The sequence below is a fragment of the Phyllostomus hastatus genome, unplaced genomic scaffold (assembly GCF_019186645.2).
Source record: "Phyllostomus hastatus isolate PE091 unplaced genomic scaffold, TTU_PhHast_1.1 phas_scaffold_78, whole genome shotgun sequence".
Classification (NCBI taxonomy): domain Eukaryota; kingdom Metazoa; phylum Chordata; class Mammalia; order Chiroptera; family Phyllostomidae; genus Phyllostomus; species Phyllostomus hastatus.
The window spans coordinates 23,876,395-23,902,866 of record NW_025334041.1 but is presented as its reverse complement, the minus strand read 5'-3'; the positions used below and the strand labels follow the sequence as shown (position 1 = coordinate 23,902,866).

The 26,472-nt window shown below is 34.3% G+C and overlaps 1 protein-coding gene across 7 annotated transcripts in view; it reads left to right on the top strand.

Moving 5' to 3' along the window:
* Positions 1–26,472, top strand: part of PHF14 (PHD finger protein 14) — a 182,497-nt gene that overhangs the window by 75,725 nt on the left and 80,300 nt on the right. The gene's annotated exons all lie outside the window — the stretch shown is intronic.

Genomic DNA, 26,472 nt, shown 5'->3' with positions numbered 1-26,472 from the left:
CATTTAGGGTAAAGTAGTTCTAATAAGAGAAGATACACATTAATAATTCTGGCTATAATATAATTTTCTGATTTATGTATAAAAAATTTCAGGCATAAGCATATTGTAATGGAGTACATGAAATAACAAAACAACACATATAAGTGAACAAAAGAAAGAAACATAAAAAACAATCTTGTATATTGAACAAAAATTTATTTTAGAGGAAATTTCCTTGGGGTTGAGGGTGCATTGTCATGCATGATCAGTTTGACACAATAGTTAAAATCTTAGAGAGCTGGTTATCTTCTTTTTAATTAATTGAACCTATGGGACTATCTACTCTCTCATTTATTTATTTATTTTTAAATAGTAGGTTAATAAGACCTATACATTTTTACCACATTTTTATTTATTTATTTAGTCATGTATATGAAAGAAACAATCCAGGAGATACATACAATTTTTATTTTTCAAACCACTTTATAATAGGGGCATCTTCAACAAATATTTTAATTGTATTAAACAATAGTTACCATCTTTCTTTGATTCTTGATAATATTTTTGAATAATATTAGTTTTTACTCTCACTTATTTAGTTTCTCTTATAAAATTTTCATTCCTAATTGCATTATTATAACATGCCAGTGTCTGGGATTCTGTGAAAGTCTTCTGGAATGTAAAGATATTTTTGTTGCTATAGAAATGATGGATATAAAGCCTTCTTCCTTAGTTTTACCTTGTTAAGAAGATAACATCACAGATTTTCTGCAAACGATTTAAAGAGGTAATGAACAGGGACTTAAAAAGTTTTATAATGATTTTGAGGACAAAATAAGCTGGATATAACACAATGCCATAAAATTTTATGATTATAATGTAGTTGTTCTGTACCAAAAAATACACATTCAGTTTAAGCACTATTGCTCTTGAGTTACAGAAGAATTTCATTTTATGTAGAATTTAATGTATTTAAAAAGGTAATATGACAAGCTAATATCTGCCATTTCCCATATTATCTCTTTTATTTTGTAATTGGCACCGTCATTGTTTGCAAATTCCCTAAAAAGTCCACAATTTATGATCAAGTTGTATCTAAAATTTTATGTACACATGAAATTCTTTTTTGTAACTTTTAATTTTCAGACATTTTAAATTGGAGTTTATTTTCTCTTAAGATATATTTCAGTGCTTGGTCAGAGAAACATTATACTTATTGTATATGTCTAATAGGTTCATTCTCTTATAAAATTATTCTTCTTGAGTCATAATTTAATTAATAATCTCTTATTTAATACACCATATTTATTTTCTCAAGTTCCTTTGAACACGTGAACTCGAGTCACGAGAATCTGCTGTTTAGCAGCTTTGATTTTGAAACCACACTTCTCTATGTAATTCAGGCTATATCAAAATTTCCTCCTTAATCATTTTCCTTGGTTTTTCAGTTTTTGTGTATGTATACATGTCAATATACATTTATAATATTTTAACATCACTGGGAAATTGCATTCTATTTATCTGTCAACTATAATAGCAGGTTCCAATTGTCATTTTCTGTTTTGTCTCTTAAGTTTTTTTCAGTTCTTCCTTTGGCAAGTGATTTAATATTTCTGTGTCTCCGTTTTTTCCTTTAATATGTATAATAAAAATCACATTCTACTCCATTGGGAATGTTGTGAATAATTGCTGAGCGATAGTAAATTCTTTCCATATAAAATAGTGGGACATCATTGTCATTTAGTAACAGTGATTATTATTTAGTAATATAAAGGATACATATATGTGGGCTCTGAAATAAAGATTCCAATGGGTAAATATATTCCAGTAATAGTAGATGCTTATATTTTTACCTTTCAGAGAATGTGTGTGTCTGTTTTTATACATAATTATTTCTAGAATATGTGGGACAGAAAAATTAATTTGTTGAAACATGTTCTTCTAAAATGATTAGATCGAGCTATTTCTGCCAGATATGGGAAATATAAAAATTGTCATGGTCTTAAAGAGAAAGATGGTTGATAATATCTTATGAACTTTTTAAAAATAGTGTTTGCATTTTTACCGTTTACTTTTTAAATTTAATTAAAAGTTACCTGGGAAGTTTCCAATTCAAATATATTTCTTTGTTATTTAGTGAAATTAAATGCTAAAGGCCAAATTGAAAGTGACTTAGAATCGTGAGGTCTTTTTACATGTGTATCTCTGTGATGGATGTTTTTCGGTGGAGGTCACTAGGGGCCACTTAGTGACATCTTATTTGTTTTTATTCCCACGGTTCCTAGCACATTTAATACTCAATGAACTCATGATAATGCATGACTACTCCACATAAGTAATGACTGATTATTGTTTGCTGAATTAATATAAAACTTTTACTATTATAATTTATTCCTAGAACATACTGGTCACTAAATATAAGTATTTGATGAAGCTGTTTAAGAAGTTTAAGAAAGGAGAATTCAATTTACATCACTAAAAAAAGGAATAGTAGATATTTCCTTTTCTGTGTATTAGGTAAGGAAATAGAAACCACAGATTTGAGATCACTTAGTTGATGCATCAGTGTAAAATACAAGTGAAGTGATTCCTCTCCTTGAACATATTTGATTTTTAAAAGATAGATTTTAGAGATAGGTGGGCCATTCTTCTCTGTAAATCTTTATCAGACAATCAAAGTAGGAATAACACTAAATTTTTAGACCTCAAATTTTATCTTTACCATGTAAACTCAATGCAACACATTTTTTTTTTTTTTAACTTACTGGGAGACAGGCAAGAGAGAGGAGGTTTCCTGAAACGAAGAGCCATGGCATCTGTAACATTTTGTACTGTGGCCATTATTCAGAGAGTAGGACATGATCTATGAAGCCATTTCAGTTTTATAGCAGAATTCAAAGTATTAAGTGTCTGCTGTATTCTCCTTATTTGAGTATATGGCAAATTATATAGGTATTGAACCATTTTAGTTACAAAGTTAGATGTCTGGTCTCTTAACAATGCTGTTGGCACTTTTATTTATTTCACATTTTAAACATCTGGCCTCTGAGTGCTTTACCCAAAAGTAAATTTGATTATATCATCAGTTACTAGGAGCACCAGGAAGAATGTGTATGCATCATATTTTCATTTCAAATATTTGTCTTTGACTATTCAGATTCTTTTATTTTTTTATTTTTTTTAAAGATTTTATTTATTTATTTTTAGAGAGGGAAGGGAGGGAGAGAGAGAGAGAGAAACATCAATGTGCGGTTGCTGGGGGTTAGGACACTTTGGTTCACAGCCCGTGCTCAATTCACTGAGCTAACGCCAGCCAGGGCTCAGATTCTTTTATTTTTAATTAGCTTTTCTGTTCTAATTTGTATGCAGGTTTCTAGATTGCCTGGGTCATAGTTGAAGGGGTGTTTTCTCTCAGAAAACTCTAGATTAAAAGTGAAGCTAAGATTAGTTGTAACTTCAGTTACTATATTCATAGAACATCAGATCACTTAAAATGGTTTAAATTACTTAAAAAATATGTAACCTAGTTTTATCTCTTAAACCAGTTAAGACTTTATTTGATGTATTTTTTTAAAACAAAGAGAATGAGTTGTTTTATTTTATGCATTTGCTACTTTATTGTTTCTTGTGCAGTTTATCATAATCATACTGATGATTAAATTTGCATATTAATGTAGAAATATTATTATTGTAAAGTGATAGTGCAAAAATATATTATTTGGATACTTAAAAATTAAAACTTAGAAACAAATATAAGTTTTACAATGATTATGTGTTCTAATACATTTCAAGTATATTAAAAACAGACATTTTCTTCACAAAGAAGTTTCTGGATAAACTTCTGTTTCTATTCTTTACCTCCACCAGCAGTTTCAAAGATAGGTTTCAGGGTTTTGTTTTGCTTTGTTTACTTTTATATTCCTGAGTCAGTGATTAGTGTAGTACAGTTACTGTATTCTAACGGATTGTTTCTGAGCTTGGCTTTTTAATATTTCTTTCAGTTATATGTGGTAAAATGTATGTCCTCATGTCCTCCTGAGAGCCTCTTGTCACCTCATGTCACCCTGAGAGTCTTCTTCAAGTTTAGCTGATAATACATCTGGTGTTATGTCTAACTTGGCTTTTCTCTTTCAAAAGTATCATCATCTTAGCATATAAAGATGTCTCAGAACACACAGGGACTTCTGGTACCTCTTAGCCTGAAGAAATATGCTGCTTAACTTTTTTAACAGAGTTCACACCAAAAAAGAAAGAAGAGTCTGGCATTCTAAATCCAAATTAATGAAGCGTTAGGAATTATTTGAAAATTTAAACAAAGGAATATAATTATGACCTTTTTGAACCTTTATCTTAGTTTTTTAAATGTCTCATTATACATTTACTTTATTTCTTAAATAACTGTTACAGTGCTAGCTGCATTTCAAGGAAATTCTGATATAATTACCAACAGAAATAAATACACTACCTTCGAAAGTTAAGTAAAATTAAAATTCAGTGAAATTAGGAACCCCTATTTCTGCCACATTTGGGAGTATTTAACATAATTATATCCTTATTTTGATAAAATATTTCTAACTTTCTATTTTATTTAGCAACTCACTTTATTTTGATATTTTTAAAAGAGAAGTTACCCTGTGAGGTCTCCTTTTGTTTTAAAAGCTTTATTGTTATTTTTGAAAACCTGATCATTTAATTGTATTAATTTTTTAAAAGCTACCTAATTGAATCAGCTTAATACCAGAAGTAAAACTCTGTGAGAACAACAACAGTATGTTATATGAACAATGCTAGAATGTGTAAAGAAATCAGCCTGAGCATTGAGTAATAAAGATATTTTCTTTCTTTTTTTTATTAAAGATAAATAGGAAAAAAGAGCAAATATTACAACCATTTAAAGTTTTATAATAGGTATTTTGATTAAATATAATCTTAGTAATTTAGATGAAAACAACAAAAAATTAAAAGTAAAAAAATACTGGCTGTACCTAAATAAAAACTTAATCACATGTGCTTTGTTTGTGTTTTTAATTCAAGACTTTGTAAACTACAGCAAATAACAATTCAACTTCAATAAAGTTGTAAATCTTGATGTAATGATGAAGTGATGACACAAGCTAAAACAATTTCATGGAAATACTGTTTCCATTGATTAAAATTTATTTACAGATTGTTTTGTTTAGTAGTTCTCTAACATTTAGATTTTCAGGGCAATATGTTTACCTGTTTGCTCAAGCACAGACTATATGGGAAGTAGTTTCAGAACTGCCAACCCGAGCCACTGCAAAAAGTAAATCAACTAAATTCAATAGTTATTTGTGTGTGGGGCGGGGAGGGCAGGGTCAAAGGTTATATGCAGTGATATGCATACATGTTAAGTGAAAATATGGGTGAATTTTATCAAAAGCATGCGCTCACTTATCCCCCATTTCTGCTAAGATACAGGACATTCTCATATTCCCGACAACCTGTGCCCTTTCCCAGTTGGTCCTTCTTTTCAAAGGCAACCACTTTTCTATATTTTTCACCATAAGTTAGTTTTACCTCTTGTAGTATTTCATATAAGTGGCATCTTTAGTTTTTATTTGATGTCAGCTATTTTAATGAATATTGAGGGAATCCTAATATAGTTTTAATTTGCCTTACCCTGACTTATAATGATTTCCAACATATTTTCATGAGTCCACTGGCTATTGATTGGTATGTTTTCCTTTGTGAGGTAATGCTGTTACCCCTTTAAAAAACTGTGTTCCATGTTTAGTATTGAATTATTGGAGTTTTTAATAAATATTCTGATTGTGAGTCCTTTTACAAATAATGTTTTTCAAACATATTCTTATCTGTGGCTTGCCTATTCATTTTTCTTAATGGTGTCATTAAAAGAGAAGATACTAATTTTATTTAGCAGCATGTCCTTTTTATGATTATTGCTTTTGTTTCCTGTCTTAGAATTGTTTTCCTCAGTCCAGCTCACAAGGATTATGTCCCTTGTTTTCTTATAGAAGCTTTTTAATTTTAACTTTCATTTTGAGATATGTGATCCATCTGAAACTGAATTTTGTTTGTGGTCGCAGATGGAGTTAAGGAAGGTTTGTTTTTTATCCCATGTTAGTTTCCAGCTTTCCAGCACCATTTGTTGAAAATGCTGGTCGTACCACATTAAGTTGGCACCATTGTTAAAAATCAATTGACTATTTAAATGTGGGCCTATTTTTTAGACTTTGTATTCTATTCCATAATACCAGTTGTTGTCTGTTGGGGCCTTTATAGAAAGTCCTTTTTATTCCAGAGCCTTTGCATTTGCATGCAAGTGTCAGAAACGGCTTGTCTGTTTTCTTGAAAAAGAAAAGGGACTGGCAGCAACAACAAAAACATAAGCTGGATGTCATGTTTGGGTGTTTAAGGACACTGTCAACAGAGTGAAAAGGCGACCCACAAAATGGGAGAAAACACTCACAAATCATATGTCTGATAAGGGATGTCAATAGTAGACAAAGAATTAAAACTCATTGACAAGACAAAAAAACCTGATTCAAGATGAACACAGGGTTTGAACAGACGTTCAAGAATCTCTAAAGAAGATACGCAAATGGCCAATAAGCACTAATCATTAGGGAGAGTCAGATCAAAACCACAATGAGATACCACTTCAAATCCATTAGGATGGCTATGTGAAAACAAACAAAAAAACCAGAAAATAACAATTGTTGGTGAGGATGTGGACAAATCGGAACCATTGTGCACTGTTGATGGGAATCTATTATAAAATAGTGCATCCACTATGGAGAAAACAGTATTGTGGTTCCTCAAAAAAATTAAAAACAGTATTGCTGTATGATCTAGCACTTCCACTTCTGGGAATATACTCAAAAGAATGGAAAGCAGAGAAAGTGATACTGGACATGCATGTATATGGCATTGACAGTAGCCAAAAGGTGGAAGCAGCCCAAGTGCCCATCAGTAGATGAGTGGCCAAACAGAATGTGGTAAATACGTACAATGGAATATTGTTCAGCCTTAAAATGGAAGGAAATTCTGATACATGCTCTAACATGGAAGAAACTTGAAGACCTTACTGCATGAAGTGAAATAAGCCAGTCATAAAAGGACAAACACTGTATGATTTCCTTTAATATGAGGGAATTAGAATAGTCAGGTTCATAGAGACAGAAGTAGAATGGTGGTTGCCAGGCGCAGGGTGACTAGGTCATTCATGTTCCGTGGGTGCAGGGTTTAGCGGGGAAAATGAACAAGTTCTGGAGCTGGCTGGTGGTGGTCACACAACAGTGTGGATGTGCTTAATGCCTCCAAACTGCCCATTTAATGGTTAAACTGATCAATTTTATGTGTAGTTAACCACAACTTTAAAAAAGAAAAGACAAAAAAAAGCCTATTGGGATTATGATTAGCTTTGTGCTGAATACATGAATGAATTTGGGGAGCATTTTAACTAACATCTGAACATTGTTGTCTCCTAATCCATGAACTTGGTATACCTCTACATTTATTCAGATATTCAGATATCCTTTACTTCCTCTTGTCACTGTTTTATAGTTTTCACTGTACAACTATTGCACACCTATTATTGAATATATCCAAAGTATTTAATGCTTTTTGATGCAATTGTATAACAAAATTAATGTCTCTGCTGACAAGCTCTGAACAAAAGGCTCTTGCTCTTTTATGGACGACCCAGGGTCTGGGGGAATGTGAGCCAGCAAGGGCTACAAAGTAGAAAAGTACTGGGGTCCGTGGATAAGACCCGTCTTTCAACAAAGAGATCTTGGGAAAGGTGCATGAGCAGTGTTTTAGTCTAGCTCCTCCTTCCCCACATAAGGAGGTCTTAAAATTCCACCAACCTTGCTGTCCTGGAATAAACCCCTCCTCATCATGAGATATGGTCTCTTTTATATATTTTTGGAATTTATTTGCTAATATTTTGATAAGGGGCTGTGTGTCTCTATTCAGAAAAGTCTTGTTCTGTTAATTATTTTTCTTGTAAAGTGTTAGGTTTTGTTGTCAGGTTATACTACTGGCCCTCTAAAAGGCCTCAAAAAGTGTTCTGCTTTCCTCCTCTTTTTAAAAAGCATTTGTTTAAGATTGATATTATTTCTTTATTGAATTTTTGTTGAATTCCCCAATGAAACCATGTGGACTAGTTTTCATTGTTGGAAGGTTATTAATTAACTCAATTTTTAAAATAGATGTAGAACTATTGAAATTTTTTTTCATCTTGTGTTAGTTTGGGTAAGGTGTTTTTGAAGGAATTTATTTCATCTCAGTTGTCAGTTGTTTCTTTAGTCATTCTTATCATTTGAATGAGCATTTCAACTATTTGCTTAAGACTTTTCTGCTTCCAGTAGTATTTTGGATCGTATTCTCTTCTCCTGTCTAAGACTAGTCAGTATTTAGTTCTTTCTTGTGTCCTTCCTGACTTACATGATTTCATAATGATCTTCTTTCTTTGATTGGTGTTGGGACCCACATAAAATCCTACATCATGCAGTCATTCACTTCTCTGGAAATCATTTGTAAATTGTTTTTACTTTTTCTACTAAAGAAGGGCAGAGTCATGGCCTTCCATTTATTTGTGACAGTTCTGATAGTCTAGTACAATATGGCACAAGCAGTTACTTCAGAATAAATGCTTGTTAAATTACTTAGTGATGCATTGCTAGATTTGTACAGTTTCATCTTTATATAATTGATAGGGTGTATAATCTCTTTTGAGGGCAGGGGCATTTCTTTAAACAGTTCCTGGTTGATTTGTTTTACTTTTTAAAATTTACAAACCTTTTTAAATTTAAAACAAAGTTAAAAGTAGTATATACATGTTACAATCAAACAAAAAAGATTAAGCTTTTGATTGACCAATGATGACTTCACTGAGAGTTTGCAGATTGCTGCTGGTCCAAGCCTGTCAATTACCAGTTCTGTTTTAGGCCAGTCACTTAATCTGTATGGATCTCAGTTTTCTTATCTTAGGAGAGTGCCTACCTTAGGCTCTATCATCTCTGATGTCTAACACGCTAGCCTTGATATTCAAAGGTTATGTGAAATTTGAACTTCCCAAATCCACCTGCCTATTTACATTCTGCCACACACTTTTGTGTAAACACATATTCTCAGCAGTCTTTCTATACTGTTCTGCAACTATGTAGAATGTGGTTATTTATTTTTTTATTAAGTCTCCTACAGTGAAAGCTGTTTTCTTGTTGCCCTGTTTCTCATTTAGCTACAGAGGAGTGGAAAATACATTGTATCAGAATGCCCACTTCTTTGATAAGTAACAACATTTTTTAAAAGACAACTATATTGGTGTCTAATTTTCATACCACTGTAGTGTAGAGCACAAAGACTTTTAATAAATTTGTTCAGCCAGCACTACAATCTAATTTTAGAGTATTTCCCTCACCTCAAAAAGTGATGGTCTATTTATTGTCAATCCTAGCTCCCAGGCAACCACTGCAAATGTTTTCCTGTCAGTACTTCCTCATAGCTTATTCCTTTTCTTTTTATCTTTAAAGATTTTATTTTTTTATTTTTAGACAGAGAGGGAGCGAGAAAGAGAGGAAGAGAAAGGACAGTGTGTGGCTGCCTCTTGTGTGCCCCCTACTGGGGACCTGGCCTGCAACCCAGGCATGTGCCCTGACTGGGAGTCAAGCCTGCAACCCTGCAACCCTTTGATTCGCAGGCCTGCGCTCAGCACTGAGCCACACCAGCCAGGGCAACTTACTCCTTTCTTGACCCACTTTTTAAAAATCTTAACATTATTATTATGCATGTTTTTGGTTAGGTATAAATTAGATATTTTTTTCCAAAAGTTTCTAATGCACTAAAGGCAACAAATATCCTTTGCTGGACCAAGCTTTAGTCAGGTTTCTGAATCTTCTAGGGCTTATTCATCTGTTAACTTCCTTGTAAAATCCAGGTTTAGCATGAAAGTCTAAACCAGAAGTCGGTTTAACCAGAACCCCTGACCCTTGATATCTCATCACCCTAGAAGTCTGATCAGGTTCCTGACCTCTCCTCCGCCCCGCCCCCCACCCCACCCCACCTCCTCTAGGAGATGTCTGATCACCCTGGCCTGTCTTCACCAAGAATCAATCCTGTTAGGTCCATTTAGCCAGAACCCTCTTAACTCTGATGTTTCCTCTGAGTAATTTTCCATCCATTGATGCCCACCCTGTTCTCTGGCTGTAAATTCCCACTTGTTCAACTTCAGAACAGGGCCCAAACTCTCCTCCACTGCAAAAACCCCATTGCAGTGATCCCTTTAGTGTGATGTTCCTGAATAAAGTCTGCTTTACCGTCTTCAACAAATGTCATTGAGTAATTTTTCTTTAACAAAGGAACTCCTAATTAAAGAAATACTAAAGTCAGTCTTGAAATGTGAAAAAATAATCTCATGTTATTTTTTCTTCAAATTGATATTTTTAACATTGGATATTTAAAAAAAGAAACCTGCTAAATTTATGTAAAGAGCCTGAATTTCATGAAATTTTAAAGTCTTTTTACATTTTTTTGAGACAGTATTGTATAATGAATGATCAAGCATGAGGATTTATACCTGCTCAGTGGGGTTTGAAACCTGTTTTTGGTTTTGTCAACTCTGCCTTTATCTCCCCTGTGGCTTAGTTTTTTTATCTGTGAAATAGCAGTAAACAATAATACCTACCCCATAAATTGTTGGGGGATTAAATGAGGTAAATATAAGGACTTGGCACAGTAGTTAGGGAATTATAAATGTTCTATACATGCAAACAGCACCAACAACTAATAATAAAGCACGTATACAATGCTTACTGTATAGCAGGCACCTCATATATGCATATTAAATCATCTAATCCTTACAACTGTCTTAATGAGCTAAGCAGCATTATTATCTCCATTGAATTGAGGAAACTAAGGCATAGAGAGTTTAAGTAATTTCTGTCAAGTTGCATAGCTCAGAAGTGGTGGAACGGATATCTAAATTCAGGCAGCTGGCTCCAGATCCTGTGTTTTTAACCCTATACTGTCTCGGCATGATTCAACATGTCAGCTCCCTGGCTGGATAAACTTGCCTTTGCTCAATGTATTTGTTGCAGGGTAAATGATGCATCCCTTTCAAGATCAAAGTTGATGTTTGTTTTTCATTATTTTATGGTTTTCATGACCATATTTGATGTTTTTTGAGACTTCAGTGCTATAATCTTTATTCTAACCATGCTATTTGATTTTCTTTTACTAAAATTGTGCTTTTCCATTTTAATTCTAGATATTATTGAATTATTCTTTATTTGTATTTTACATTGAATGAAGATCCTAGCACTAATAGTGCCTCTGACCTTTTTAGGTAACTTGGGAATATTTGTTTTTAAGGAAATAACTCACTTTTTGGCAGACAAGATTACATTTTTTCCTGATTATTTTACGATGTGTTAACATGTGAAGAGTACAGAAATATATTTACATTGTGTTTGTTTTATATATATTAAAATCATACATGTATACATATTTAACAAATATAATACCTACATTTAATATTATACTCTATATATTGGTTGAAGTTACTGTTTGTGAAGATTCGTGAAGTCGGATCTTATGCCGTCTATAGATTGACTTTTCTGGTCACTAGTAATTTTAATTGCGCTCATGTCTTAACTGAATGCTGCTGTAGTCCCTCTGTTTTCTTGAAGAACAATACACACCATTGCTCTAATAGTAGATTAAAGAAATCTCTGGGTGTACAGGCACAATGATGTGAGATTTTAGAGAGGCGAGTATTTCTGTTGACCCACAGTCGTGCAAAAAATAAAAAGGCAAGATTACAAGCACCATATATTTATATATTGTGGATTAAATTTGGAGATCCTATAGATCTTGCATGTATAGCAGCTTCTAGATTACCTGTGATCTGAGGGTTTTTTTCATTTTTTGTGTGTGAGAGGAGGGGTTTAAATGAGTGGAACAATACAAAATAATAGACAAAGAATTGCTGTCCTTTGAATTTTGTATGTAAGGACATTGTCATTTCAGGATCTTCATAAAGTCAGTTTGTTCCTTAGTTGAGAAGTTTTGCATCATTGATTCTTTCTCTAGCATACACAAAATTGGGAGTTCAGTACACTTAACTTTAGCATACATTTCTGAGAATTAAATCTCAGAAATACATAAATTCAGAATTACATAACCTCAGTGTGATCTTGTTCAGGTATCAAAGCGTGTGTGTGTATTTCAGTTAACACTGGTATGTGAACAGGTATGCTTTCAAATTTGTATTTTATGATTAAGGATAGAGAAAAAAGTAATCAAAGCACATATGTTTCTCTTATTTTACTTTATGTGCTCATTCTCTAGATGTGGTATGTATCATTAGTATACCTAGTTTTCTAATGAATATTTATGTTGTGTATGGAGAGGTTGTTAGTTAGGAAAACCCCAATGACAATTTTTTTGCTTATTAAGGGATAAACTTCCTCTCTCTCTTTTTGTTTTTTGGCCATGGTAGTGCATTTAATATCCATCTTAATATGCTCAAGAGTGAGCCTCCCTTGAAAACTCCAGTGACTTCTCAGGAGACGGGTAGGAAGGCGCAGGGCTGAACGTGAAAGGCAGGAAGTGTAAGTAAGGCTCTGCCAGCGAGAGGCTGCGTTACCACAGGGCACGTGGGTAACTTCTGGGAAACAGTTATTTCATTCATAAAATGAGTAATATATTAGGTTGATTTGGAGATCCCTTTATTTTTTTGTGTTTTATGAATTTATACCACTGTAGGAATGAAAAAGAGAAAGAAATTTGAAAATGAAAACTATCCAGGTATAAGGAATTCTGAGTAATTTATAGCACAGATCTCCCACCAACAGTGCTGTTAATTGGATCATTGGCCCATAACATTTTTTCTAATTTCAATTTTGGTTATATAGTTTATAGATTATAGCCTAGCATAAATATGTGAGTTAATTGTATGGCAGCCACTTTTCAGTTTTTACTAATTGAGATGTATGTTTGTGAGGAATATTAATAATAGTTTCATCTGAAAAGTTTTTTGTTTTCTTAATTCTTTAAAACAAAATATTATACAATGAGCTTTTAAATAGGCTAAAATATATAGTAGATAATAATGACACGTTATCTGGGTATTTATAACATTTTCCATATTTAGTCACTTGATGGCTCCTGATTGTTGTGTGTAGATGATCTATTATTTCTTTTCATTTTAATTAAGAATTTTTCATTTAATTATTAATTCATTTACATCCTTTTTGTGAAACAATTTCATGGAGCCATTACATCTTAAACTGAAATGAATTAAGATGATCAGTTTCTGAACTAGCCCTTCCTGTTACCATGTACTTAATAGGATTGAAAGCCAAATACAGTGTACCTAATATACAGCAGGCTCCCATTTAAAAGCACTTTCCTCTAATTCTGTCTCACTGTTTAGACTGAACTCATGTATTATGAAGAAAGTGCATAATCGAGAAGGGGTTTGACATTGCGAGATGACTTGGTAGCTGACTTTTACCAGTGCACGTAAACAGTGCACTGACTCTCCATCACAGTATCACTTTCAGCCAGATAACCACTAAAATCACTGCACTGTGGTTTCCTGAAAATGCCATCATCCTTCAAATGCCACATTAAACCGAGAGAGAAAGCCATCAGTAGTGCCTGCACAGTTATGTAGAAGAATGAGCCATGAACCCAGCGAAAAGATGTTCTGGAAGAACAGTAACCTTTCCCTTGATGTGTGCATTTCCCATTACATTTTTGACACAAAATGTTGCAAAATGATTTAATGGTGGCATTTTGTTTTGCTGACTCCTTTTATTCATTAAAAAGAAACCAAAGTTAGGATAGGAATGTAGGGGAAGAGTGACCAAGCACTGAATTCTATTATGTGAATGTTTTCTAAATACATAAATAAATACTTTAGGAACAAGGTTTCTCCCCTTTTTACATTGTATGTTATATACAAATCACTTAATTCTCTTATATCTTCACAACAATGTTATTTTTTTTCTTTATAAAGTTCATTTCTTTCTCCATTGTTCTTTTTTTTTTCTTTCTAGTAACCACTGCTCATAAATAATATGTCAGTAAATCAGGAAAGCTCTGTTTAGTAATTAGATAAACCTCATCTACTACTTGCAGCCTATAAAGTGTCTGACTTTACTCTCACTTTGGATGTATATCACTGGAGTTGTACAAGGCTGTATATCACTGTAGCTATACAAGGACACAAAGTACAGATAGACTCAAAGGTCCAAAAGATTATATCTGTTAACTTTGACAGGATACATTTCTATTGGCAATGAAGTCCTGAAGTTGTGCCAGTAAAACTAGTACAAAGCTACACATTAGCAATATCAACTGTAACCCTGCATTCAGGACACCGCTGCAGGGAACTCTGGGAGTGTCCCGTGGGTGCCCATTTTAAAGCTCCATTTGCAGGCACAGGCGCCATGCTCCATCCCAGTGGTGAGCTGAATTACTCGTCCTGGGTGCTGCTGTGGTCACAGGCTACAGGTTTAACAAAAAGATACCACGTTTTGATTTGTGTGTATGTGTTGTGTGTAGACAACAATGTGGAAGCTAAGGTTAATGTTTTTGTGTTCAATTTTTCTAATCTTTGCTTTTTATTAAACTTTGGAAACCAGGTTAAAAAAAAGTACAAAGTGTATTTATACTGATGAAAACATGGCAAGAAAAAGAAAGAAACTTGCCAAAATATAGTTTGTACAAGTTCTGCAGCATTGGGTTTTCAGCTTCAATACTGACATGGAATGCATGGGTCCTGGCTTGGTTACACAGTTTGACTGTGTGGGTAACAGAGTCAGTTGAGTTACATCTGACCATCTGACTAAATGTTAATCTAATTTTGGTCAGAAGAGAGCAAATGAGGATATATAGTAATTGTCTGGGTCTTCTTTTCACTCCAGTTTGAAAGAAATTTGTTAGCAGGTTAAGAACTCCTAATTTGGCTTCCTGGGGTAACCCCATGGCACTGGAAGACATTGTGCTTCTTGACTTGCTTTGTTTTGATATAGGTACTTTGATATACAGGGTCTGGCAGAAGGAAGGCCTGCTTGAGTACGGATAGTAGGGTAAGAACATGGGTGCAGTGACTTATAGCTTTAATTTGAACAGTCCACCTAAAATGTCATGCGATGCACTTGAATGTGATGTTATTATGTTACAGAATTACATGCTTATGATTTTATAAGAAAAGGTTTTGTAATAAAATGGGGCATTATTTGATAATCACAGAAATGGAGATCCTATGGAGTGTTATCAGCATGGAGGGGAATAGGGGAAAGGGTGTAGGGAAAAAGTAGTGTGAATGGCAGGTACAAAACAGGTGGAGGATAAGAATAGTACAGGAAATGTAAAAGTCAAAGAACTTACATGTACGACCCATGGACATGAACTGAGGGGGTGGAATACAGGCAGGTGCGGGTGTGCAGGGCAGAGGGGAGTAAAGTGAGGGAATGGGACAACTGTAATAGCATAATCAATAGAATATATTTTTAAAAATAATAAAAAATTAAATGGCACTATTTGTGCCATATCCTGTATAGTGCCATACTCTTTTGCTTTACTCTATTGATTTATTTCTAAGTCTTTACCCAGCTGTTTATTTCGGTGGCTCTTGTGACATGAATTATATTCATGAGCTTTCTGACCTCCAGTACCTTTCTCATTTGTTAACCTCTAGGTGATTTCTTTCACGTTTATAGCTTTGCATGTGCATGTGTTTTGTATGACACATATAGACATGTATAATACTCTAACTCTAGCATTCTTCTGCTATTGGGTAAACAGTTGAAATATTTAAGAAGAAAACAGAATAATTTAGGAAAATTGTGATGATTTTCAGAAGTTAAATGGAGGCAAAAAGAGAAAGTAAAATGTACATGTTCAAACTAACATAAAGATTATAAATCACCTAAAAATTACTGTGTGTAGGCCATAATTTTACAAGTTTTGCAAGTCTCAGCTTCTGGAAGTATACTGCTTGCTTTGTGTTCTTTAGTAAAACTGTAACGTTGAAGGTTATCATTAGCTTCAGAAGGAAATGCACTGGCCACACACATGCATGCACAGGCACACACAGGAACCTCTTTCCTAGCGTGAGCATCATGCAAATTGTCACATGACTCAGACAGCAACAGCTAATGAATGTAACACAATATTTTTGATTTTCAAACATTTAAAAAGTATGTTATACAAATTTAGTGTAATTTTTATGTAACTCTACTTTTTCATTAAAAAAATGAATTTTCTTGTTTCAGCTGTGTTATATATCCTTATCCGGTATCATAGTAACTTCCACCTCAGAATTTAGTACAAGGAAATAATCAAAGAAGAAAGCTACACATGTAAAAGAACATTTATAACTGTATTTATGGTAGAAAAATCATACATGCTAAAAACATACAAATCCAAAAATAAAAACAGCATACCAATTGTATAGGAGGGTTATGATAAACTATAGCAAATCAGTAAAATAAAAAATATTATGTATCTTTTATAAGTTATGAGATAATTACATAGGATGATAAAACCTATTTTAGGAGATAAGTATATACTACTAAATTTTTATGTATAGATAGCTAGAGATTGAAAGAACAAAAAACAAGCCTGTTGTTTTATTTTTGGTATGATAAGATTATGGGTAATTTTTTTTTTTTTACAAAATTTAACATGAATTTAATAAATGCTAATTTTCATTTTCCTCATGCTCCAGATCTCATCACTCCTTCTCTTTCTCCATGTTTAACAAATGACCTCATCTCCTGCTTAGCATAGCAAGAAGGAGCCATCAGACAGAAATGCCTACACTTTGTAACATGTAACCTGTAACTTACTCATAGCAGTAACATCCTTAGGCATCTCTCCTCCCCAGCCCTTCCCTCTCCTCCTTTCCTAACAGTACAGAAGAGGTTCCCTTTTCCTTCTGAAGCTAATATTTCTACCCCTACCCTGTATCCTTGACTTTATTTACTACTCTTCTATATCTTCAACTTCTTTTTCTTCATTGATTCCTTTCCTTTGGTTTTTAAGACATGGCATTCCTCTAGGTATTCTCCTGTCTTTCTGGACAGTTCTTTTATATAGACTCCTCTACCTCTGCCTGCCTTCCCTGCACATTTAGTGCTCCTTAACTTTCTGTTCAAGGCCCTCTTTTCATTTTACATGGTCTCTGGTGGTTTCATCTTTGGCATATTTTCCATTATTCCAATAATGGTGAATATTTCCAAAATTTTAATTATAGCCAGACTCTCTACTTAGTTTCTGACAGGTATAGCCAAATGTCTAGCAAGAAGACATCACCAGTTGAGATTTCACAGACATCTCAGATTTATTATGTAAACTCTTTTGACTCAGTGTTTCATAGCTGTTAATAATCTGTATCTTCAGTCTACATCTTCACTTCTACTGCCTCAGTTTGGCCTTTGTACTGTCTTACTTGAGCTTTTGCAGAAAACTTTATAAAAGTTTTTCCTCTTGATAACTACCTTTTTCTCCAGTTAATTCATCTATAACTCTCTTTCTATATCACATACTTATGTTATGTTTGCTTACGTCTTTTCAGAGGATCTCCAAGAAAATATCTAGAGCCCTGTCATGTAACTACAAGTATCCTTTACTCCAACCATACCAAACTGCTTTTTTATTTTATATATATATATTTTACATTTTAAAATATATTTTTTAATTTTTTAATTTCCTTGTATTTATTTCTGCCTCAATTTTATTCCACATATTCTCTGCCTGATAAGTTCCTCCTTTTTAACACTGGCTTTAATATTTGTTTATCTTTTTTTTATCCTTTCCCTAACCCCCTCTCAGTGCTCAAGCAAAGACTATTTATTTACCCAATATGCTTCATCAGCAGTGATGCAGGCCTCTATATTAACACTTGTCACACTGTTTGAAATCTCTCCTAATTTACAGTCTTATACTTTCGTTCACTTGATCTCCCACCCCCACTGGGCTGTGACCTTAATGAAAGAGTTTTATGTTATATCTCAAAAGCCAGGGTAAGATTTGGCATGCTATACTCTTTCAGTACTTTTTTGAATGGATGGTTTGTGAAAGATCATTTGTTTGCCAGTGAAGCCTGGAACCCAGACCTCGAGACTTCAGGGTTCATTATCATACTGTTTCGACAGGGTCTGTGTTACTAAATTCTCGTAATAATCCTACTCTTTTTGAAGAACATATAATGCACACTTGTGTCTTTTTGTGCCCTGTCAATAATAATGTTTTTTAATGAAACGTGTGTAATTTTTAACACTTTTATTCTAGTGTCTTAACTGTTTTCCATTTTAATTGTTTTGGAGTATACAGTTCCTTCTTCTGCATTAACTACACAAGTCTCCTCATTGATTAAGTACTTGAAAAGCCTTCTGCAGTGTCATGTCGCTGTATTTCCTTGGGTTTCCAGGTTTTCCATCGGCGACAACAGCTACTTCTATCCTGTCACATTTTGTTCACTTAGTCTGGTCACTTCACTGTAATTGGTGATCAGTGCTTGATACATTTCTTGAGCTTTAATCTTCACAGTCATATCTTTTTAAATTCTGCACCTGGTACAGCAGTTATATGCAATATTATATCCCATATATAAAATTGTTCACTTTATAAATTTCCTAGATCTTGTTCTGAGTATGGTGGTCTTAAATCTCTGAAAACAGTTTCTGGTAACAGTGTGTGACTTATTGATATCTGTCATGTAGGCAAGTTTTTCACTGCCATTAAGCCTCTTCTTTTATACTGATAAATAATAATAACTCATACCTAATATATAATATATAAACATGTATATAAATAATGACATTGCCTACTTTTTACTTTATTGCTTGACCTGTAGTAATCTAAGAAAATATTAGATTTGGAATTAGATTATTTGCCTTCATCTTGACTGTTATTTTTATTAACTATAATTTTGATTTATTCTAATTTATTTATTAGTGGAATTGGATTTAGAAACTAGAATGTAAATAAGTGACATGCCTTAACATAAATTTCAAAAGATTTATTTACTGTTAAATCTGGATTTTTCTCTTTAAACCTCGCACATTAGAAAGAAAGTTTCTTGTGATCTTTATTTCCTCGCATGTATTATTATCTGAAAATTAAATTATTAATTCCAGGATTTATCATTTATCTCCAAATTAAACCTTTTTAAATTGACCCAGATTGGTTATAATGATATTTAATTCTATCCTAGACAGGGGTATGCTGTTATTTAATCAAAGTGTGTTTTATCGTACCCTTACTTTAGTTCTTTGGTGAAAGAGAAAGATATTTAGAAAATTATTAAAAAGTGGATAACCCGTTTTCTTCAGCCTTTCTTTCGTAGGTCCTATATCAATGGTTTACAGATTTCTGGTTTTCCTGTGAACTATAGATGAGTACTCTGGGAACTTTTTTAATGAAGTGTTTACTATATATTCCTAAAATACTTAGGCAATTTGAAAAAAGTATTATGGGTGAAGAAAAGAGTGACCAGTTACAGAGGTTGATTATTACCTTGGGACTATACTATTAAAAATGCACATGTATAATGTGACTTTAGTGTAAAATTGTCCATGCATTCTGTGTGTGTGCCATTTTTTAGTACAAAAATAATGCATGAAGTGAAGAATTCTGTGTGATTTACTTCATAAATAGCAACCACTTGAGCACTGTGAGATGTGATAGATTGAACTACAGAAAAGTAAGTGTTAAAGTATGTTCTCTCCAAATAACTGCAAGCAGAGGAGGAGTTCTGCTTTGAATTAAAGCGTTAGGCACTCCCTGTAATTGCTTAGTAAATCAGATGGACACAGACAGCTGCTCCAGGAAGATAGGCCTATGAGACTAAATAAGTGGGATGCAGTCACTTCCCAGTGAAATTACATCACTCAATAACTTTCCATTTAGGTGACTGAAATCTTCCAGACCCACATTTCTCTTGTCAGATTACTTATTTGTGTCAATTATTAAAGAATCGAAAAATTACCTGATTATATCCAGGACCTTTTTGTGACATGGCCTGTAAATGTAGATCTTTTTTAAAAGAGAAGTTGAGCTTCACACAGAGCACTGAGCACAATGACCAGAGATTTCTTTTACTGTTCTTTTGAAGCTTTCATTTGTCAAGAAATGATGGAATCTATTTTTCCCTATTCTCTTAAAAATAAGTTTCTTGTGCTATTGTCATAAGTTTACTTTTCCAATTGATTTCATATTCATTAAAGATATTAAAATCTGTTTATTCATCTATCAGCTTGTTACATAGAGGGTATATAAGAGAGATAATAATTTAATGGATCATGTTTCATAAAGAAGGAGGGAGAAATTTTTATATTAAACCAAGGTGACATTTCAGTTGGATCTCTCAGTCTGCGCAGGTTGCAGAACATTAATACAGGAGGTAGCGAGTCCTAGAGAATGAATGAAGGTGAAAGGAGACAGGGAGGGACTGTGGAGTTGTGTGGTGCAGGTGTAAGGTAGAGCGGGGCCTGGGTTCAAGCTAAAGATTTTAAGAGTCCTACTGGGGACTCTTTGAAGGCAAGAGATGATAGGGAGGACAGTACTTTAGCAGACTAATACTGTAGTGGCTTATGTGGTGAATGAATGAGCATCTGGAAGCAGACCAGTGTGGGGGCTGTGAATCCAGACTGATGGAAAAATAAATGGAAAGGATTCAGGAGACATACATTCATACTAGAGGTTATAGCAGACTTCACATATAGAGGTTATTACAGTGAGAAAGCAAGGAAGAAAGGCAAGTGTTAACTGAAACTGGCTGACTTTAATATAACTACTGAGTATTTTCCTTACTATCTGAAAGTAGAGTATTCCTGTGAATCTTTCATAAGTCAAAATGATGTTGCAGTGACGAGGCAACTGCCATTAATTTACATGGAAAAATTTTTGAACACTCCCAGAACCCAAAAAGAACCTACCAAATAGCACATAAAAATAACACTAACATAATAAAAGCAGGAATGATTTGATGACTACACAGCCTGTATAAGGCAGAAATAGTGTATGTGCCATACAGTTTCACTGAACCAGGATTGGGAAGGCAGTGAACACACTGGACGGCTGGGAGCCAGCGACGTTAAGCTGAGGTGACTGAGGTCGGTGTGGTACGAGGTGCAGGAGACTGGAGTGTAGGAGAGAGAGGAGAAGGGTCATCTATTAGCATCACACTGTCATTTGACTTTATCAGGACGGGCATGTTACTAACATCTACACCTCCTGTGTCTGCCTGACTTGATGTCGAAGGTCGAGGTTTGTCATCTGTGTGGCTGATACGGAAGACTTGAAATATGACAGTATGCTTGACTTCTTTGCCTCATTTTTCTATCATAGGGTTCTTGGTAGGCACTGAAAACATCCTGAAAATCGGCCTCAAATTTATGAGCCCTTTCAAAACGCAATATATTTGTGGATGCAGGAATGCCCTTATTTCATTCTCCTTGATTGAAACCCTTAATTATGTCCAGTTTTACACCATGTGTATGTAACACCCTTAGGAGCTCTCTTAAGGCTTCTGAGAACTTAGACCAAACACTTCTTGCTAATGGCCGCACAAAATAAAGGGAGCTAAAGCACAGATGCTCACAGACACAGTGCAGAGCTCTGGGGCTTGCTGCTGAGATGCTGAGTGTAGTTCTCTGGGGAGGAACGTGGGGGCACTACCTACTTTCAATGCTCAAGGTACATGCTGCATCTAGTTCACTGCAAAACCAACACTGAATGCTGTTTTTGCCTTTCACTTTTTTTAAGTGAAAATCGTCTTTGTATTTCTTTCTGTTGATGAAAACAGGTACTAATGTAGGATTTCGTAAAAGCGAAATAGCATCATATGAACTTTTGAAAAGTGGAGGATACCTGTAATTGGAAAGACTAATGGGACCACTGACAGATGAGTGGCTAGGCTATATTTATGTTTTGGAGACAAATATAGTAGGTGAATGGTGTCATGGGAGTATTTTAGAAGTGTTAAATGAGAAATTTCAAAAACGTATTTAAAGTTTTGGAATATAAATACAGAACAGACTCCAAGTAGATTTGGTAACTGTTACAGATTTGTTCTACACAACTCAAGTGTCTAAACCTAACTGTCCTACCTTTAAGTAAATGACTTTGTCTCTGGGTGGATACTGAAGGTCTGTCTGGCAGGAAATCATGTTCTATAAGAATGGAGGAACCCAGAGAATTGGGTAGGTGTCCTTGGTTTAGGTGGGCCACCTAAGCTAAGTCCAGAGAAATTTAATTACCAAGTAGGAAATCCTCAAGGTGAGATTGCCTAGTACTCAATGGGATTTTTGTTTTCTTTTCATTAAAGCTTTGTTTTGGTGACCAAAATACCTTTGTGTGTAAATCATATTTGTCTCTGCTTCGCTGAACGTTAACTGGTCCATGTTAGCTAAAGGTGTGGAACATTTGTAACTTGTTTCCTACCCCCTTTGTTTATTTCCTTATTTGTTTGTTTTTTAGTTTTTGTTCCCATGCCTCGTCGTGTTTCCTTCACACCAGCTGACTTTGCTCCACCTTAAGTAGAACTTCTTAATCTTTAGGGTATATTCAAATAATCTGAAACTCATATTAAACATCATAGTTTCTGTTTTAGACCTTCTGGGTTGGTGCCAAAGATTTTGTGTTTCTAACAAGTTCTCATTTAACACTTATTCTGATGGTTTGGGGACCACATTTTGAGAATCACTGCTTTATTCCAGAAGCCTTTTAGTTTAAGCCCTAAGATAGTGGTTGTCAGCTTGGGTTGCAAATCACCTGTAGAAAGAATTATAAGCAAGACAAACAAACAAACAAAGCCCACTGTTTGTGATTCCAAATCAGCAGGTTGTAAATTTATGGGGGTGGACTGTGTGCATCTGTGGTTTTACAAAGCTTCACAGATAGTAAGTACCTAGTAGTACCTCATAGGTACTGCCTAACAGGACCTCTGCCAGTTCTCTCTCAGGCCCTTAGCTTTACCCTCTTGTTATACTAAGTTCTAACCATTTGGGGAAGACTTTAGAAAAGCATTCATTCAGCAAATAATTATTGTATATTCATTTGCACCAGATCCTGGACTTAGTCCTGGAGATACAGAGGTGAGCAACACAGGAATGGTGCTTGAGAATTTAGACATTGCTGCCTGTTTTTTTTTTTTTTTTTTTGCATATGTTCACATGTTTACTGATCTAAATGAGAGGGCCTTTGGAAGCCTTTATACTGTAGCTGCACTTAGGTAGGGACCTCATAGACCACGAGCCCTGTTACCTGCTAGCACAACCTGATCACTGACTCTCAGCGCCTTTAGGGAGGAGACACAGTTCTCTTGGACAAAATGGTATAGTGAAATGTTGAAGGAGGGTTGCAGAGAATCTCAATCATTTAAAGCTCTGCATGCAAAATGACAGACCAGCTAAAAATGTTTTTCCCTCATGGTGACCCACGAACCAGATTGGCAATACCAGTGGCTCCAGACAGCTCTGAAATAGTGCAATATCTGATAATATCTCTTAAAGGCAATAGCCAGGTGTTTTAAGATTTCTGTTTTCACTACAGTAAGGAAGGGCAAGACAGCCCTGCACAACAAAACTTTCAGGTTTTAGGCTCTAAGCTTTTAATTTCCCTTGTGACTTTAACTCCTGGGTTATTGAGAAGTGTGTTTTATTTTCAGGTATTGGGGGAATTTCCCATATATCTTTCTGTTAATGATTTGTAGTTTAATTCCATTGTGGTCAAAGAACTTATCTTGTATGGCTTCAGTCCTTTCAAATTCATTGAGGGTTTTTTGTTATTGTTGTTGTTTCAGATTATGGTCTATCTTGTTCTATGTGCACTTGAAAAGAATGTGTATTTATGTTTTTGAGTAGAAATCCTATAAAAGACCAGGTTGATAGTATTGTTCAGGTGTTTTCATATATACTTTTATCTACTTGTATTATTAATTATTAAGAGTATTAAAGTTTCCAACTATAACTGTAGATTTGTATATAATAACTTTCAGTTATATTAGTTTTTGCTTTATACATTTTGAATCTCTTTTGTTATTTCTTTTTGGTGATTTGTTCCCTTTGTTAAAGTAATATAATTTTACCATGGTAACATCCTAGTGTTCTGAAGCAAACTTTGATATTACTGTAGCACTTACAAAGAAACAGATTTCTTTGATTGCTGTTTCCATGGCATATCTTTTACCCTCCTTAGTTTAACCGTCTACATTTTTATATTTAAAATATTTATATTTGTATGACATTCATACACATATGCATACAGAGACACATGGACCACATTTAAAGTGGATTGGATTTCTAGTAAACAGCACGTAGTTGGAACTTGCTATTTTATACAGTCTGAGAATCCCAATCTTTTAACTGGGTTGGTAATGATACTTAGTTAATGTAAATATTGATATGGCTGGGTTTAAATCTACCAGCTTGGTATTGTTTTCTGTTTACTTCATCTGTTCTTTGTTATTTTCCCCATCTTTTTCTGCCTACTTTTGTACTGTGTATTTTTCATTTCATTTTTTCTATGTTATTGTTTTATTATTTAGACCTCTTTTAAAGAACTTTTAGTGGGGGACCTCAAAAAACCCAGAATTTATTTATAAAAATTCTGTGTTTATTCTTAGATTTTTAAACTTCAGTCACCTTCAAAGTTCTGTCTATATGATGCAATACACCTATGGAGACTGTTTTCCCCATTGTTCAAAACAATTTTGGAACTAATCGATTTTGATGCCTTTTAGTGCTTCTGCTGTTTTTTGTTTCACTTCTTCCACGTGGCAAAATGTTTCTCTGAGGACTTTTTCATCCAGGGAAACAAAACAAAGTCCTTTGGAGAGAGACCTGGTGAATAGGGAGGGTGGGGCACTGGGGTCATGCCATTTTTGGTCAAAAACTGCTGAACACCCAGTGCGGTGTGGGCGGGGGCGCTTGTAAATCACCCATCATGAAATGGGCAAATGTGTTGAGCCTTCCAAAAAAATTCACTGAAGCCAACTGCAGCCTCTCACAACAATGCCAGCTGGTACACTGATACAGATGGGTTCCTAGAACACTCACCTAGCAGGGAAGGCCTCTACAAGGGTTCACCCTGCAGAAGATAATTCTGGTTTTGGGGGGTACCCCTTTGTACATTCTTAATGTATCACCAACTCCCTTTAAATATGATTTTACTTCTTCACAAGTAGTGTAAAACCTTAAAACAAAAATACCGGGGGTAGAATTAATACTAGCTCAGTCTTCATCTGAAAGTCTTCCTTTCCATCACGTTCTCAATTCATTGTTTATTCCATTGTATCTAACTCAGCGACTTGTTCCATATCATTGCACTGAATATGAACTGATAAAGTGTACACACTCCCAAGTCTTGGAATGTTTGTCTCTTCCTCTATTTCTGTCTATCTGGCATTATTTTCTTTTATTTTTCCTAACCCAAACTGTCAAAAGTGCTATGATGGGAAAATAAAGACTTTTAAAATTCAAATTTAAAGAAAGAAGAAGGTGTGGGGAGGAGGGAGTATATGCAAATCTTTGTATACCTGCTCAATAATTCTGCAAATCTACAAGTGTTCTAAAAAATAACAACTATTTTTTTAAAAAAAAGTAAAGGCAGGTAAGTGGAAATACATATATTTAAAATCTTTATTTGATATAAAATTGTATCGCACATATACCAAAAAAAATTAAAAAATATAAAAGTGTTTAAATCCATATAATCTTATAGCATCTTTATATATTTTTATTCATGCAATTTTAGTGACTTTGTTCAAAATTTTAAAAACATAAAGCTGTTATATATATTATTTGAAAACTAAAATATATCAGAATAATTTGGGAACAATTTTCCATCATAACATTCCTTGATATCCATTCCCTCTCTTCCCATTCTGTGACTTTCTGGAAACCTTTTTCAGTGTTTGATGCACTATTCTTTACCATGTTATTCTGCACACCTTAGCTGCTTCATTATTTCCTCTTGCCTTCTTTCTGGGTTTCTCACTTTTGCTTAGCCCTCCTTGGATCTGTTCCCTTGGCTCTCCTCATTTTTTATTGCTAATGTATAACTGCATCCTGAAGCTCTAATATGTCTTGCTTTCCCAACCTTCTGGGTCTTTCTCTTGTCTGATAAAATGGCCAAAATCAGAATTCCAGTCATTGCGGAAAGCCCAGCAGTATTCTTCAAGATGCTCAGGGAAGGCCGTATGTTCTCCTGCTGCCTTCTCCACTGGGATATGCTGTTCTTTCCTTTATTTCCCAAATACCATTAGTACAAGGTTTTCTTGAGCATTCACTGAGCAATTTAGGGTAACAGAGAGGTCTTATAGCACAGAACAGTCTAAAATCTAAATCTGAATGCTTTATGTCACTGTTCTTACATGTTACTTGGCCATCCCTATAACCAAGAATGTGGCCTTTAGCCATAGATCTGGCTAAGCAATGATCAGTGATTTAAGTTAATGTCTTTAGACCTAAAATGATGCTGTAT